Source organism: Melozone crissalis, unplaced genomic scaffold (assembly GCF_028551555.1).
Source record: "Melozone crissalis strain CALT ecotype California unplaced genomic scaffold, PUWL_Pcris_2 ptg000023l_1, whole genome shotgun sequence".
NCBI lineage: Eukaryota > Metazoa > Chordata > Aves > Passeriformes > Passerellidae > Melozone > Melozone crissalis.
Window position 1 is genome coordinate 2,186,024 of NW_026535801.1, and position 12,853 is coordinate 2,198,876.

Consider the following 12,853-nt stretch of genomic DNA (forward strand, 5'->3'; position numbering starts at 1 on the left):
CCTGGCCTATGCTTATCACACTCTGTTAGATAGTGTAGGGCAGCAGACCGAGGCAGGGGGGCAGGGAGATAAATCAGCCATCCCAGTCACTCAAGCTGTAGTCAACAGCCCAGGCTCGAAGCCAGCAGCCAAACCAGATAGTGAGCCTAAGCCAGCATGTAAACCCATGGCTGTTGCTGCCAGTACTAGAAGTGGGAAATGCACGGAAAAAACTAATCGACCAGTGGATGATGATGATGATGGTGATACAGGAGAAGGAACCTCAATGCCTCCTGACATAAAATCAGGAGTCAAAGCAGCAGGTGCAAGATCAGATGCAAATATTGAGTCTTATTCCCTGAAGGACTTTCGTGGCCTAAGGAAGGATTACACCCGACGACCTGATGAATCCATAATTAGTTGGCTGGTCCGTCTCTGGGATGCTGCAGGCGAGGCTGCAATTCTGGATGGCACTGAAGCCAGGCATTTGGGATCCCTGTCACAGGATCCTGTCATCGACCAAGAAATGATGAGGGAGGCTAACTCTCACAGCCTCTGGGAATGGGTCCTAAGAAGTGTAGCACAAAGATACCTGTGCGCAGACGATCTCTATATGCAGCAAACCCAGTGGAAAACCATAGAACAAGGGATTCGACGCTTGAGGGAAATGGCAGTGGCTGAGATCGTCTTCTCAGATGATGGAAACACTGTAAATCCAGACTTGGTACCATGCACATCTGTGTTGTGGAGAAAACTTGTATGACTTGGGCCACGAGAACACGCTTCTGCTTTAGCAATAATGAAGCGGGATGATGGTGAGGAGACTGTGCTGGATATGGCAAGGAAGCTCCGAGCATATGCAGACACTGTGAATGGCCCAACACATGCCAGAATCGCAGTGGTGGAAACACATCTGCAAAAATTAGAAGACAAGATGGAGGAAGGTCACAAGAAACTGAGGGAGGAGATTAAAGAGGGCTTTCTCCAAATCTCAGCAGTGCAGATCAGAGGTTCTGGTACCCAACGCACACGTTCCCCAGATGGCAAGAGAAGGTACATCCCACGGGCTGAGCTGTGGTTCTGCCTGCGTGATTGTGGAGAAGACATGGGGAGATGGCATAGAAAACCTACCGCTGCTCTGGCACAACGGGTGCGACAACTGAAGACTCAGAGAGGAAGTTCCAAAAGGGAAGCAGCTCCAGTGGCCAGTAACCGAACTGTCACATATGATGATAATGACAATATTTTTGATCTCCTTGAAGGACCCTGCAAGGTATATGCCCAGGGAAAAAAAGGATAACCAGGCTTAGAGGGGCCCTGCCTCTAGCCAGGTAGAGGCCAGGGAAAATTGTGTTTTCTGGTCTGTGTGGATTTGTTGGCCTGGCACATCGGAACCACAAGAGTACAAAGCTTTGGTCGATACTGGTGCGCAATGTACATTAATCCCATCAAGACATGTGGGGACAGAGTCCGTTTCTATTGCTGGTGTGACAGGGGGATCCCAGGATTTCACTTTGGTGGAAGCTGAGGTGAGCCTGACTGGAAATGAGTGGAAGAAGCATCCCATTGTGACTGGCCCAGAGGCCCCATGTATTTTGGGCATAGACTACCTTCAAAGTGGGTACTTCAAAGACCCAAAAGGACTCAGATGGGCATTTGGAATAGCTGCTGTAGTGACAGAGGGCATCCAGCAATTGAAGACCTTGCCTGGGTTGTCTGAGAATCCATCTGCAGTAGGATGCCTGACGGGAGAAGAGCAACGAGTGCCAACTGCCACTTCCATAGCGCATCGACGACAGTATAGGACCACTCGAGATGCTGTGATCCCCATCCATAAGATGATCTGAGAACTGGAGAGCCAAGGGGTGGTCAGCAAGACCCACTCACCTTTCAACAGCCCCATTTGGCCTGTGCGAAAATTTGAAGGAGAATGGAGATTGACTGTGGACTACCGTGCATTGAATGAAGTGACTCCACCACTGAGCGCTGCCGTGCCAGACATATTAGAGCTCCAGTATGAGCTTGAGTCCAAGGCAGCAAAGTGGTACGCCACTATAGACATTGCCAGTGCATTTTTCTCCATTCCTCTGGCAGCAGAATGCAGGCCTCAGTTTTCCTTCACATGGAGGGGAGGGCAGTACACCTGGAACCGACTGCCCCAGGGGTGGAAGCACAGCCCCACCATCTGCCATGGACTGATACAGGCTGCACTGGAAAGGGGAGAGGCTCCAGAACATCTGCAGTATATTGATGACATCATTGTGTGGGGGAACACAGCTGCGGAAGTGTTCGAGAAAGGGAAGGAAATCATCCAGATCCTCCTGGGAGCTGGTTTCGCCATTAAAAAGAGCAAAGTAAAGGGACCAGCTTGTGAGATTCAATTCCTGGGAGTGAAGTGGCTAAATGGACGGTGTCAGATTCCTACAGATGTCATCAACAAGATCACAGCGATGTCTCCACCCACCAATAAGAAAGAAACACAAGCTTTCCTGGGTGCAATAGGTTTTTGGAGGATGCATATTCCTGAGTACAGTCTGATCGTGAGCCCTCTTTACCTGGTCACCCACAAGAAGAACAATTTCCAGTGGGGCCCTGAGCAGCAACAAGCCTTTGCACAGATCAAGCAGGAGATTGCTCATGCAGTAGCCCTTGGCCCGGTCAGGACAGGACCAGAGGTAAAGAACACGCTCTACTCTGCAGCCGGGAACCATGGCTTGTCCTGGAGTCTTTGGTAGAAGGTGCCTGAGGAGACTCGGGGTCGACCACTGGAATTTTGGAGTTGAAGCTACAGAGGGTCTGAAGCCAACTACACTCCAACAGAGAAGGAAATCTTGGCTGCCTATGAAGGAGTCCAGGCTGCCTCGGAGGTAATAGGCACTGAAGCACAACTCCTCCTGGCACCCCGACTACCGGTGCTGGGGTGGATGTTCAAAGGCAAGGTTCCTTCCACTCACCATGCCACCAGTGCTACATGGAGCAAGTGGATTGCTCTTATCACTCAGCGCGCCCGTATAGGTAAACTGGATCGCCCAGGGATTTTGGAGGTAATTACAAATTGGCCCGAAGGTGAGAATTTTGGTGTTACAGATGAAGAGGAACAAGAACCAGTGACACGTGCTGAAGAGGCTCCTCCCTATAGCCAACTGCCCCCAGAGGAAACACGCTATGCTCTTTTCACTGACGGTTCCTGTCGCATCGTAGGGATGAACCGGAAGTGGAAAGCAGCCGTATGGAGCCCCACACGACAGGTTGCACAAGCTACCAAAGGAGAAGGTGGATCAAGCCAACTTGCTGAACTCAAAGCTGTTCAACTGGCCCTAGACATTGCTGAGAGAGAGAAGTGGCCAAAGCTCTACCTCTACACTGATTCATGGATGGTAGCCAATACTCTGTGGGGATGGCTGGAGAGGTGGAAAAAGGCTAACGGGCAATGTAGAGGGAAACCAATTTGGGCTGCTGATGAATGGAAAGACATTGCTACCAGGGTAGGGAAACTGCCTGTGAAAGTCCGCCATGTAGATGCCCATGTACCCAAGAGTAGGGCCAATGAGGAGCACCAAAACAATGAGCAGGTAGACCAAGCTGCAAAGATAGGGGTGTCCAAAGTAGACCTAGATTGGGAACATAAGGGAGAGTTATTCCTAGCTTGATGGGCCCATGATGCCTCAGGCCACCAGGGCAGAGATGCCACCTATAAATGGGCACGAGACCGAGGGGTGGATCATACAATGGACAGTATTTCTCAGGTTATCCATGACTGTGAGACGTGCGCTGCCATCAACAGGGCAGGCGAGTGAAGCCCCTGTGGTACGGTGGGCAGTGGTCCAAATACAAGTATGGGGAGGCCTGGCAGATTGACTCCATCACACTGCCCCAGACACGCCAGGGCCAACGCTACATGCTGACCATGGTGGAAGCCACCACTGGGTGGTTGGAAACCTACCCTGTGTCTCATGCTACAGCCCGGAACACCATCCTGGGCCTTGAAAAGCAAGTTCTGTGGAGACATGGCACCCCTGAGAGGATCGAGTCAGACAACGGGACTCATTTCAAGAACAACCTTATCAACACCTGGGCAAGGGAGCATGGCATTGAGTGGGTGTACCATATCCCCTACCATGCACCAGCTGCAGGAAAGGTAGAGAGGTACAATGGACTACTAAAAACCCAGTTGAAAGCTTTGGGTGAGGGATCTTTCAAAAATTGGCAGCAGCATTTAGCAAAGGCCACCTGGTTAGTTAACACCCGAGGTTCCACCAACCGAGCAGGTCCTGCCCAGCCTGAGTCCCTGAATGTAATAAAAGGAGACAAAGTCCCAGTGGTAAATATCAGAGGTTTGTTAGGGAAGACTGTGTGGATCAATTCTGCCTCGAGTACAGACAAACCCATTTGTGGGGTTGTCTTTGCTCAGGGACCAGGTTGCACTTGGTGGATAATGCAAAGAGATGGAACAACACGATGTGTACTTCAGGGAGATCTGATTGTGGGGTAAGAATGATGTGCAATATCACTGTTCATTGGATGTTACTGCCATTGTCTGTACATTAAACCATACAGACATGAAATAGAAGGAAATGTGAAAGTGTTGAAGGTCTGGGCAAGTGATAGATGGAGCTTTAAGTGACTAAAGTGAAAAGGGGGAATGCTGCAGCTCTGTAATATAGGGCCTGGATTCAGTGGTCCAGTGTGGGGATGTGATGAAGGCATGATGGGTATTGCTAGTAAATTTTGGGGGAACAGATGGAAATTTTGTATGAATAATGCATGATGTGTTGTAGTATGTTGACGATATGGGGATAAGGGGTGGAATGTCCTGGGGTGACGTTATGATGCTTGTATCCGCATTCATATGTTCTGTGCCTTTAAGACCGGCTCTGAAGAGTGGAAGTTTTCTTTGGGTTTCTCTTATCAGGGACACAGAGACGGGCAGTACATAGGGCTGTTTTCGCTTCTTGCTTTCAGCTTGCTGCTTTGCTTGCTCTCTTTTCTGCTCTTGCTTCTGCTCTGCTTTGGCCTCTGCTTATTAGCTAGTTCTAGCTAAACAGTCCACATTCCTTCCTGCACTGTTTCTCTCTCTTGTTTCTGTGACCATCTCGAACCTGCTCCAGACTGGGACCTGGGAACACCGATGGTTTGCACCGTTTTGGCTGCAGCAGCTGCCCCAGCGCCGGAGGGACTGAGAACAGAGCAACCACCCCCGAAAGAGACTTTCTGATTTTGCCATCATTCTCAGAGCGGTGTCATCTGGTATTGTTAATTTTGTGTGCTGGGGGGATGCTGTGCCAGTTTAATAAACAGGTTCTTTCCACTTCTCTCCGAGGAATTCTTGCCGAACCAGTTGGGGAAGGAGGGCCGTGTGGGCTTCCTTTCTGGAGGGGCCCTCCTTTGCAGATCCTTTAACAAATTTGCCCTAAAACAGGACACCAGGGCTTTGATCGACTGGTCACTGCAGGTAGCTTTCACTAAATGCAAAAGGATGGAACAGCACAACTTCTGGAGAAGGTGCCCTAGGGATAGGGAGAAATTCTCGAAAATGGTCAGCAGGCTCTGGAAAGCATTAAATAAAAAATCAAAAAGAGATGTAGCCCTGTAACTTTTCAGGCACAATTCTTTGGGTCTGGAGGAAATATTTGCCTTGCATCAGCTACGACACAGACAGACGGGCAGCAACTGGAGCGTTGAACATCACAGACTGGGCTAGTGTTTTTCCCAGAAGAACTGACAGAAGATCACATGAAACATGACAGTGCCTCTGTACAATCAAATCGTCCAGGGAAACTCAGCAGCTGATGGTGTTGTGGTGCTACTGCCAATCCCTTCCATGTAAAAATCCTTTCAGGATTGACTAACAGCTTCTGCCCTCTGACAGAGACCAAGTGCTGCCAGCAGTTGCTCCAGGGGCTCTGGCCATCAGCCCCTGCAGGAAGGAGCACAGCCCCCAATGCACGTGGGCTTTGGCTCACTGTGGCACAGAAGGCCCCCGGGGGCACAGGTCTGTGGGGCAGGAGACGGGCACCAGCGCTGCCAGGGCTCGGGGGGTGGCAGCTCTGCTTGGGCAGGGACTCTGCCCCAGCTGCTGATGGCAGCGCTGCCCGGGCCCCAGGGCTCAGAGCAGCATTGGTGCCCGGGCCCACACGTTCCTTGTGCCAGTCACACCCGCGGGTTTAGGATGGCCACGGGCCGGGATGTGTCCCAAGGAGGCCGTGCCAGCGTCCCTGGAAGGGCCCGTGCCCTTCCCAGCGCGGCTGCGTCGGCAGCCCTGGGGGCTCCTTCTGCTGCCCTGAGCCCGCAGAGCAGGGCAGCGTTTGCTGATGCTCTGAGCCCTTCCTAAAGATCCGGTGGGGCTGCCTTAGACATCTGGGGCCAGGCATTCCTTCCAGCCTGGGCCATTTTGGCTGGGCGGGGGGCGGCCACAGGGCAGGCGGCACTGTGTGCAAAGGCCCTTGGTGACACGCTGCCGCACGGTCATTGTGACATGGAAGCGGTGTCCAAGGGCCCTTTGTGACACGTGGTGACAAAGGAGCTGTCAGTGACAGGAGCAGGCCACAGTGCTCGGAGCACGCGACGGGACAGGACGGGACAGAGCGGTGCCGTGAGGAGCGCCCGCACAGCGCGCTCGTTCGTGTTCCCCCCGGAGCTTTTCCGTGGCATTGTTCCTGCAGCTGAGCTTGAGGCCAGACCACAGGACTTGCTGACCCGTGGTCTCCCCAAGGTTTTTCTTCTGCAGGTGCCCTCGAGGCCAGATCACAGTCCTTGACAGGACTCTCCTGTCCTTGTGGCAGGAGCCCTTGAGAGCGAGTGCAGGACTTGCTGTCCTGCAGCCTTCCTGAGGCTTCCCACTTGAAGGTGCCTTCCAGGCACAACTGAAGGACTTGGTGACTTGGAGCTTTTCCAAGGCATCTCTCCTTCAAATAGCCACAAATCCAGACAGAGATATGGAGCAGAGACCCCCAAGAGTGCCCAAGCTGGCCTGGGTGGAGGAGGAGGAAGAAGGTCCTGGAGCTGCCCCATCACAGGAGACCGAGGAGGTGGTGCTGTTCCAGCCACCGCAGGAGGGTGAGTGGCAGAGCCTGACTGTGGGACTGGTGCCTGCAGCCAGCTTGGCCCCATGCCGTGCCATGCCGTGCCATGCCATGCCATGCCATGCCTTCCATCCCCTGGGGACCTGCCCAAGGAAAGGACGGAAGAGGGGTCGGGCAGACACCCCGCAGTGGCCCTGCTCCATCCCCGGGGCCATGTCGGGGCTCTCCCTGCCTGAGCAGCGCAGGGCTGGGCTGTGTTCTCCGGCCTCTCCCGCAGCCCCTCAGCTCTGGCTGCGCTCGCTCTTTGCCAGATGCAGCTCTGGAGCGCACACAAGAGCAGGAATCCAGCCGTGGCCGCTTCCGCAGCACAGCGCAGGTACCTGCAGCCACCCCCACCCGGGCTGGGCCTGCTGTCCCTGCTCAGCCCAGCACCGTGTGTGCAGCACTCCATGCAACACCCCCGGCATCCTGCCCTTCTCCTACAGTTTGTCTGCAAATTCATCAAGAGAATGCAGGAGGAAGAGACCATGGCCATGGGCACTGGGCTCAGACCTTACTCTCCCATCTTCCAAACCAAGACCAGCGCTGCCCTCCTGTCTATGCTTGTGGAGGAAGATTTTTACTATCCAAACCAAGTAAGCAGCCTGTGGCCAGGGTTTGATCCTCCCAGGAATTGCTTGGCCTCCCAAGACACGCATGCTGGTTGCTGTCAGCCTTTGGGGTCACATGGCAGTGGGCCGGGAAGGGAAGCGCTCCTCTGGGGAAGCTGGCAACATTGCTCCCTCTGGCAGCTTTCCACGGCTCCCTGTGCCTTCTCCAGGTGCCCGCCATGGTGAGGTTCATCCACCAGTGGATCATGGCCAATGATTGTGCTGAGCACAGGCTGGACGAGGCCCTGCTGGATCTCGCTGAAGCACAGCCAGATGACGCAGTGATGACGCTCCTGCGTGTGGCCCCGTCCTGTGACAGGTATGGGGCCCAAGTCCCACAGGGCTAAGGCCTCCCCAGCCCATCACCCTCTACAGCCTGGCCCAGGTGTCTGAGCAACAGACACTTCCAGGGCCCTCTGGCTGCTGCCTTTGCCAGCCCTGGCACGTCAGCCCCTGAGCCTGCTGCCATGCTCCCTCCCTGCCCCTCAGGGCTCTGCCCCCACAGGCCTGGGCTGCCTGCCTGCTGCTGGCCAGGGCCCGTGGGCAGAGGCAGAACTGGCAGCCAGCTCAGCTCCCCCCGGGGCTGTGTCTGACATGCCCCTGAGACAGAGTTCTGACCCCACAGAGCTGCCATGGCCATGTGGAAGACAATCATGGGCTCAGCCAGGACTGCCAAGCTGGCACAGCGGATCCTCCTGGATGTGCTGGGGAGCTGGCCAGAGCACAGCACGTGCATCTCCGATGGGGATGAAAGCGGTGTCTTTGCCCTGGCTGTGAGTTTCTGCAACTGGCCTTTGCTGGCCCGTGGGCCGCCCCTCCAGCAGCTCTCCATCCTCCTTCCCCCACTGCATCTTCCTGCCTCAGGCGCTGGCCTGAAACCGTGCCCAGGGGCAGCTTCAGGCCCACCAGGCCCCGTGCTCCCCCTGCCAAGGTCTCTCCGGGCCTCTCCCTGCCACGCTCGGGCCCTGCCACACGGACACCTCGGCACTGAGCGCTGTCTCGGGGCCTTTGTCCTTTGCAGGCAACCGTGGTGATGTGGAAGATCCTCCAGGTGCCCTGTCTGCCACGCATATTAAAGGTGTATTTCCCCTGCCTCTTTGTGCATCTGCTATTCCAAGTCTTCTTCAGCACTCTGGATATGCCACAGGAGGTCGATACATTCTGGAAGGCATGCCAGGAAGAGCACGGCCTTGCCACCAGCCCCAACAGGTGCTCCATGCCACTCCTCCTGTCCCTGCCACGTGGCCTGCCAAGGAGCCAGTGCTGCCAGTGTGACCTGGGCTTTGCTGTGCTCACAGGTTTGCAGTGCAGACCCTGAAGTCCCTGCTCTGCCGTCTCCGCTGTCAGGATGTGGTGGTGGCAATGGAACGCATGTGTGGCTGGGACACGCTGCTCTCTCTTGACACCCACCACTATGCTGTTACTCTGCTGGCCAGGTGAGACGCCCTTCTCCCCACTGCCTCTGACATTTCTGCTCTCTGCCCAGGTGTGTCATTCAGTCCCCGTGGTCATGGGCCAGAGGGCCTTGTCACTGAGGGACGGCCAAGCACACTGGAAAAGGCTGGCAGAGGAGGGTGCCCATGAACAACCAACTCCCAAATGGCCCAGGTCACCTTGCTGGAAAGGTGGTGGGCAAAGATGAGAACTCTGTCAGTCACTCCTGGCAGAGGTTTGCCCCACGGGCTCAGGCTCTTGTTTCCTTTTTCCTCTTCTCAGAATCATTTGCCATTCAGCCATGCACTTTTGTACCGGGATTGCATTGTACCTGCTCGCCATGCTCAGAGAAGAGATGCCATACTGGGATTTCCCTGCCCTGGCATTCCTTGTGGAGGTGAGCCTCAAGGCCAGCGCTGCCTGGCTGAGCTGCCTCCCAGCTCTCTGCCCTCTCACAGCCACAGCTGCCAGGACGGTGCCCGTGCCCTGTGCTGCTGCCTGGGCCCGGCCCTGTGCGGCTCCGGGCTCCTGCCGGCCGGCTCCGCTGTCACTGCCCTGTGCCTTGCAGGTCCTCGAGTGCCTGGACTTGAGGGAATGCAGTGACAGTGTTCTGGAGCTCATGGCACAGAACCTGCAGAGCGAGAACATGGAGAGGCGACACTTGGCACTCAGAGGCCTCGTGGTGCTGGGCAAGAATCCCTCCATGGTGAGAAGGGGGCAGTGGCTGAAGCCGTGGAGGCAGCGTGGGGCTGGGCAACGCAGTGCCTTGGCCTTGCCTGGGCTTCGGGCGCTGGGGCAGCTGCTCCCAGCTCTCCTGCCTCCCGCTTCAGCTGCCCCAGTGCTTCGGGACAGGCCTTTGGCCTCTGGGCTCTGCGGCAGCAGGGTGGCCTTTCACAACCTTGTGTTCCACACAGGCTGAAAAAATGCGGAGCCTGACTGAAAGTCTTGTGGAGCTCCTGCAGGAAAATGATAGCAACATGATCAGGATGAGCATTCTTCTATTCAGATTCTTGCTCCTGGATAATGGTGCCCCAATACCCACCCCCATCGCCCTGCAGCTGGCTGAGGCGCTCCTGCCACTCTTTGACAATGTAAGGCTCTGTGCACACAGCCACGGCCACTGGCTGCTGCCCAGACACTTGGTGCCCTGTGGAGATGCAGGCCTGTGCCCTGGGGGTCTGAAGCAGCTGATGCTGAGCTCTTTTGCCCTTCCTTCCATACAGGATGATAGCCAGGTGCAGCTGAGCGCCATGTGTGTCTTTCAAGAGATGCTGGACTCATTAACCAATGATGGAAGAAAGGCCCTCAAGTCCCTTGTGCGCCAGAGCCTGCTCCCTCTCTACTTCCACTGCCATGATGAGAATCAGATTGTTGCTCAGGTGAGCACTTGTGGCCAGCTGCTGTACCCCTGGCAAGGGGCTGGGCTGCCTCCTGCCCTGGCACCTTGCGGACCGTAGCCTGCTCCAGGTTGTGGCACTGGGATGCTCCTGTGCCATGGACTGTGGGGCCATCTGTGCCTCTCTGCTCTGCTCTCCAGGCCTCCGGTGTAGTACTGCATTCTGCAGCCAGATTCCAGAAGAGAAGGAATCTCGAACAAATGCCAGAGGTGGATCAGACATGGAGATTGGGTGAGAGCCTGGTAAGAGCAGCCGAGAATCCTCAGCCTGGAGAAGGCCCCTGAGAGCGGTGCTCAGTGTGAGGACAGGCAGCTGTGCCCCTGCGCGCTGCTGCAGCCAGAGGCCGCGCGGGCTCTTCTCCAGAGCTCCCATGGAGCCCCGGCCCGGTGGGGCTGCGGGCCGGCACCGGTGCTCCCCGGGCAGCATCCAGCCCTCTGCCCCCTGCCCTCAGGAGCCCTTGGCCAGCGGCTGCTGGCCGCGCCTCAGGGCTGTGCGGGCAGGGGAGGCCGGGGCTGGGCGCAGGCAGCGCCCGCCCAGGGGCTGAGCCCGCGCCAAGCCTTCCCTCCTGCCGCTCTCTACAGCTGGCAGAGGAGAGGAGCAGAGCGGCCGAGCACCTGCGCCGGGCCCTGCGCTACCTGCGGAGCCCACAGGAGCGCCTGCGAGAGGCGGCCGTCAGGTTCATGGGTGAGCCACGAGCCCGGGCTGCCCTTCCCCTCCCCGGCCCGGCCCGCCGCAGCTCGGCCCCAGCCCCGCCTGCTGCCCCGGCAGCGCCAGCCGGGCCCGGCGCCGTGCAGCCCCGCCTGGCCGGGGCATTGCTGCTGCCGCCCTCTGGCAGCCGTGCCCTGGAGCGGCAGCGTGCGGCAAGGGCCGGGCTGAGCCCTGCCGGGCCAGCAGCCCGTGCGGCCACAGCGCCGGCAGCGCCGCTGGCAGGGAGCTGTGCCGCTGGGGCCGTGACAGGCTCTGTGTTCACAGGCATGGCCGGGCGGCACCTGAGGGGGCAGCAGCAAGAGCTGCAGCTGATCTGCACTGGTGAGTGAGGGCAGCGGGCTGGCAGCGGGGGCTGCCGGGGGGAGAGCTGCAAGCCCTGCCCCGGCTGCGGAGGGCTCTGCTCCCATGGGCAGAGCACACTGACATTTCAGGGCCACGTGGGCCATTGGTGGCCAGCAGCTTCGCGCTGATCCCCTTGCTCCCTGCTCCCTCCTGGCCATGGCAAGAGCCGGCTGCGATGGCCCTTGCAAGGGGCTCTCCTTGGCTCCCCGCTGATCTGGCACCTGACCTTGGCTCTGTTCCTCTCTCTTGCAGCTCTCGAACCCCTGACGCAGGACATGAGCAGTGCCATGTCAGAGCTGGCATTTCAAACACTGCATGTCCTCCGAGCAACAGCGAGTGGCCCATATTCCATCTTCCAGAGGCTGCAGGATCAGCTGCGCAGGGCATGGATGGCTCGGCCTCGTCTGTCGCGGCTCGGCTGGCTGCACTGCTGGCGTTCTGAGGAGAGCTGATCCGCGAGGCTCTCTTTGCTGGGGCAACCTACCAGCCCAGATTTTCCTTTTCTTTAAGATTTTTTGTTTCCTTCCCGTGCATTTTTTATCCTTTGTATAGATAAATATAGAATGTGGTATCATAGGGATACACAAGAAAAATATAGAATGTGTTATAATATACAGACTCTTAAGGAGATTTCTTTGCTGCCTTGGGTCCGCAGGGCATAGGGGAGGAGGGGAAAAGGTGCTTGTGCTCAGCCAACTGCCCAGGCGTGCAGTGCTGCAGGGGAAATGGCCAGAAGCCCCTTGGCCTTTGGTGGTTCTGCTGAAGCCTTTGTGCTGCCCACAGAGCGGCTGGGCAGGGGCCGCAGCTGCGGGGATCCCTGTGAGAGCGGAGCCTGGAGATGGCCACAAGCCCTGTACCAGGCAGGAAGCGCCATCGGTGTCCTCCTGCCCGTGTGCTGCTGGCTGGATTGCTGAGGGCTCCCAGGTGCCTCTGGATGAGGCTGCTCTGGAGCTGCTGTGGGGCTGCGGCGCTGCTGCCGGGCAGCTTGGCCGGGCTGGGGAAGCCCTTGAGGGGACGGGGCCACAAAGGGATGCGGGGCTGCGGAGGCCCTGACAGGATGAGGCGGTGGGAAGGAACAAGGGGCATGTGTGAGTGAGTGGGTGGCAGGAAGCTCCAAGGGGGCAGGAGGCCCCTGAGGAGCCAAGGTGCTGGGAATCCCTGAGGAATTGGGTGTCAGAGGGCACAAGCAGCCCCCAGGCAGCCGTCTTGTCCCTGGCACCCGGCTGCTCTGGCGCTTGCCCAGAGCGTCTCCCAGGCCTGCGGCAGAAGCCCTCGAGGCCGGGCCTCAGCAGGAGGGTGGGAGCACCCCTGAGGTGCCCGG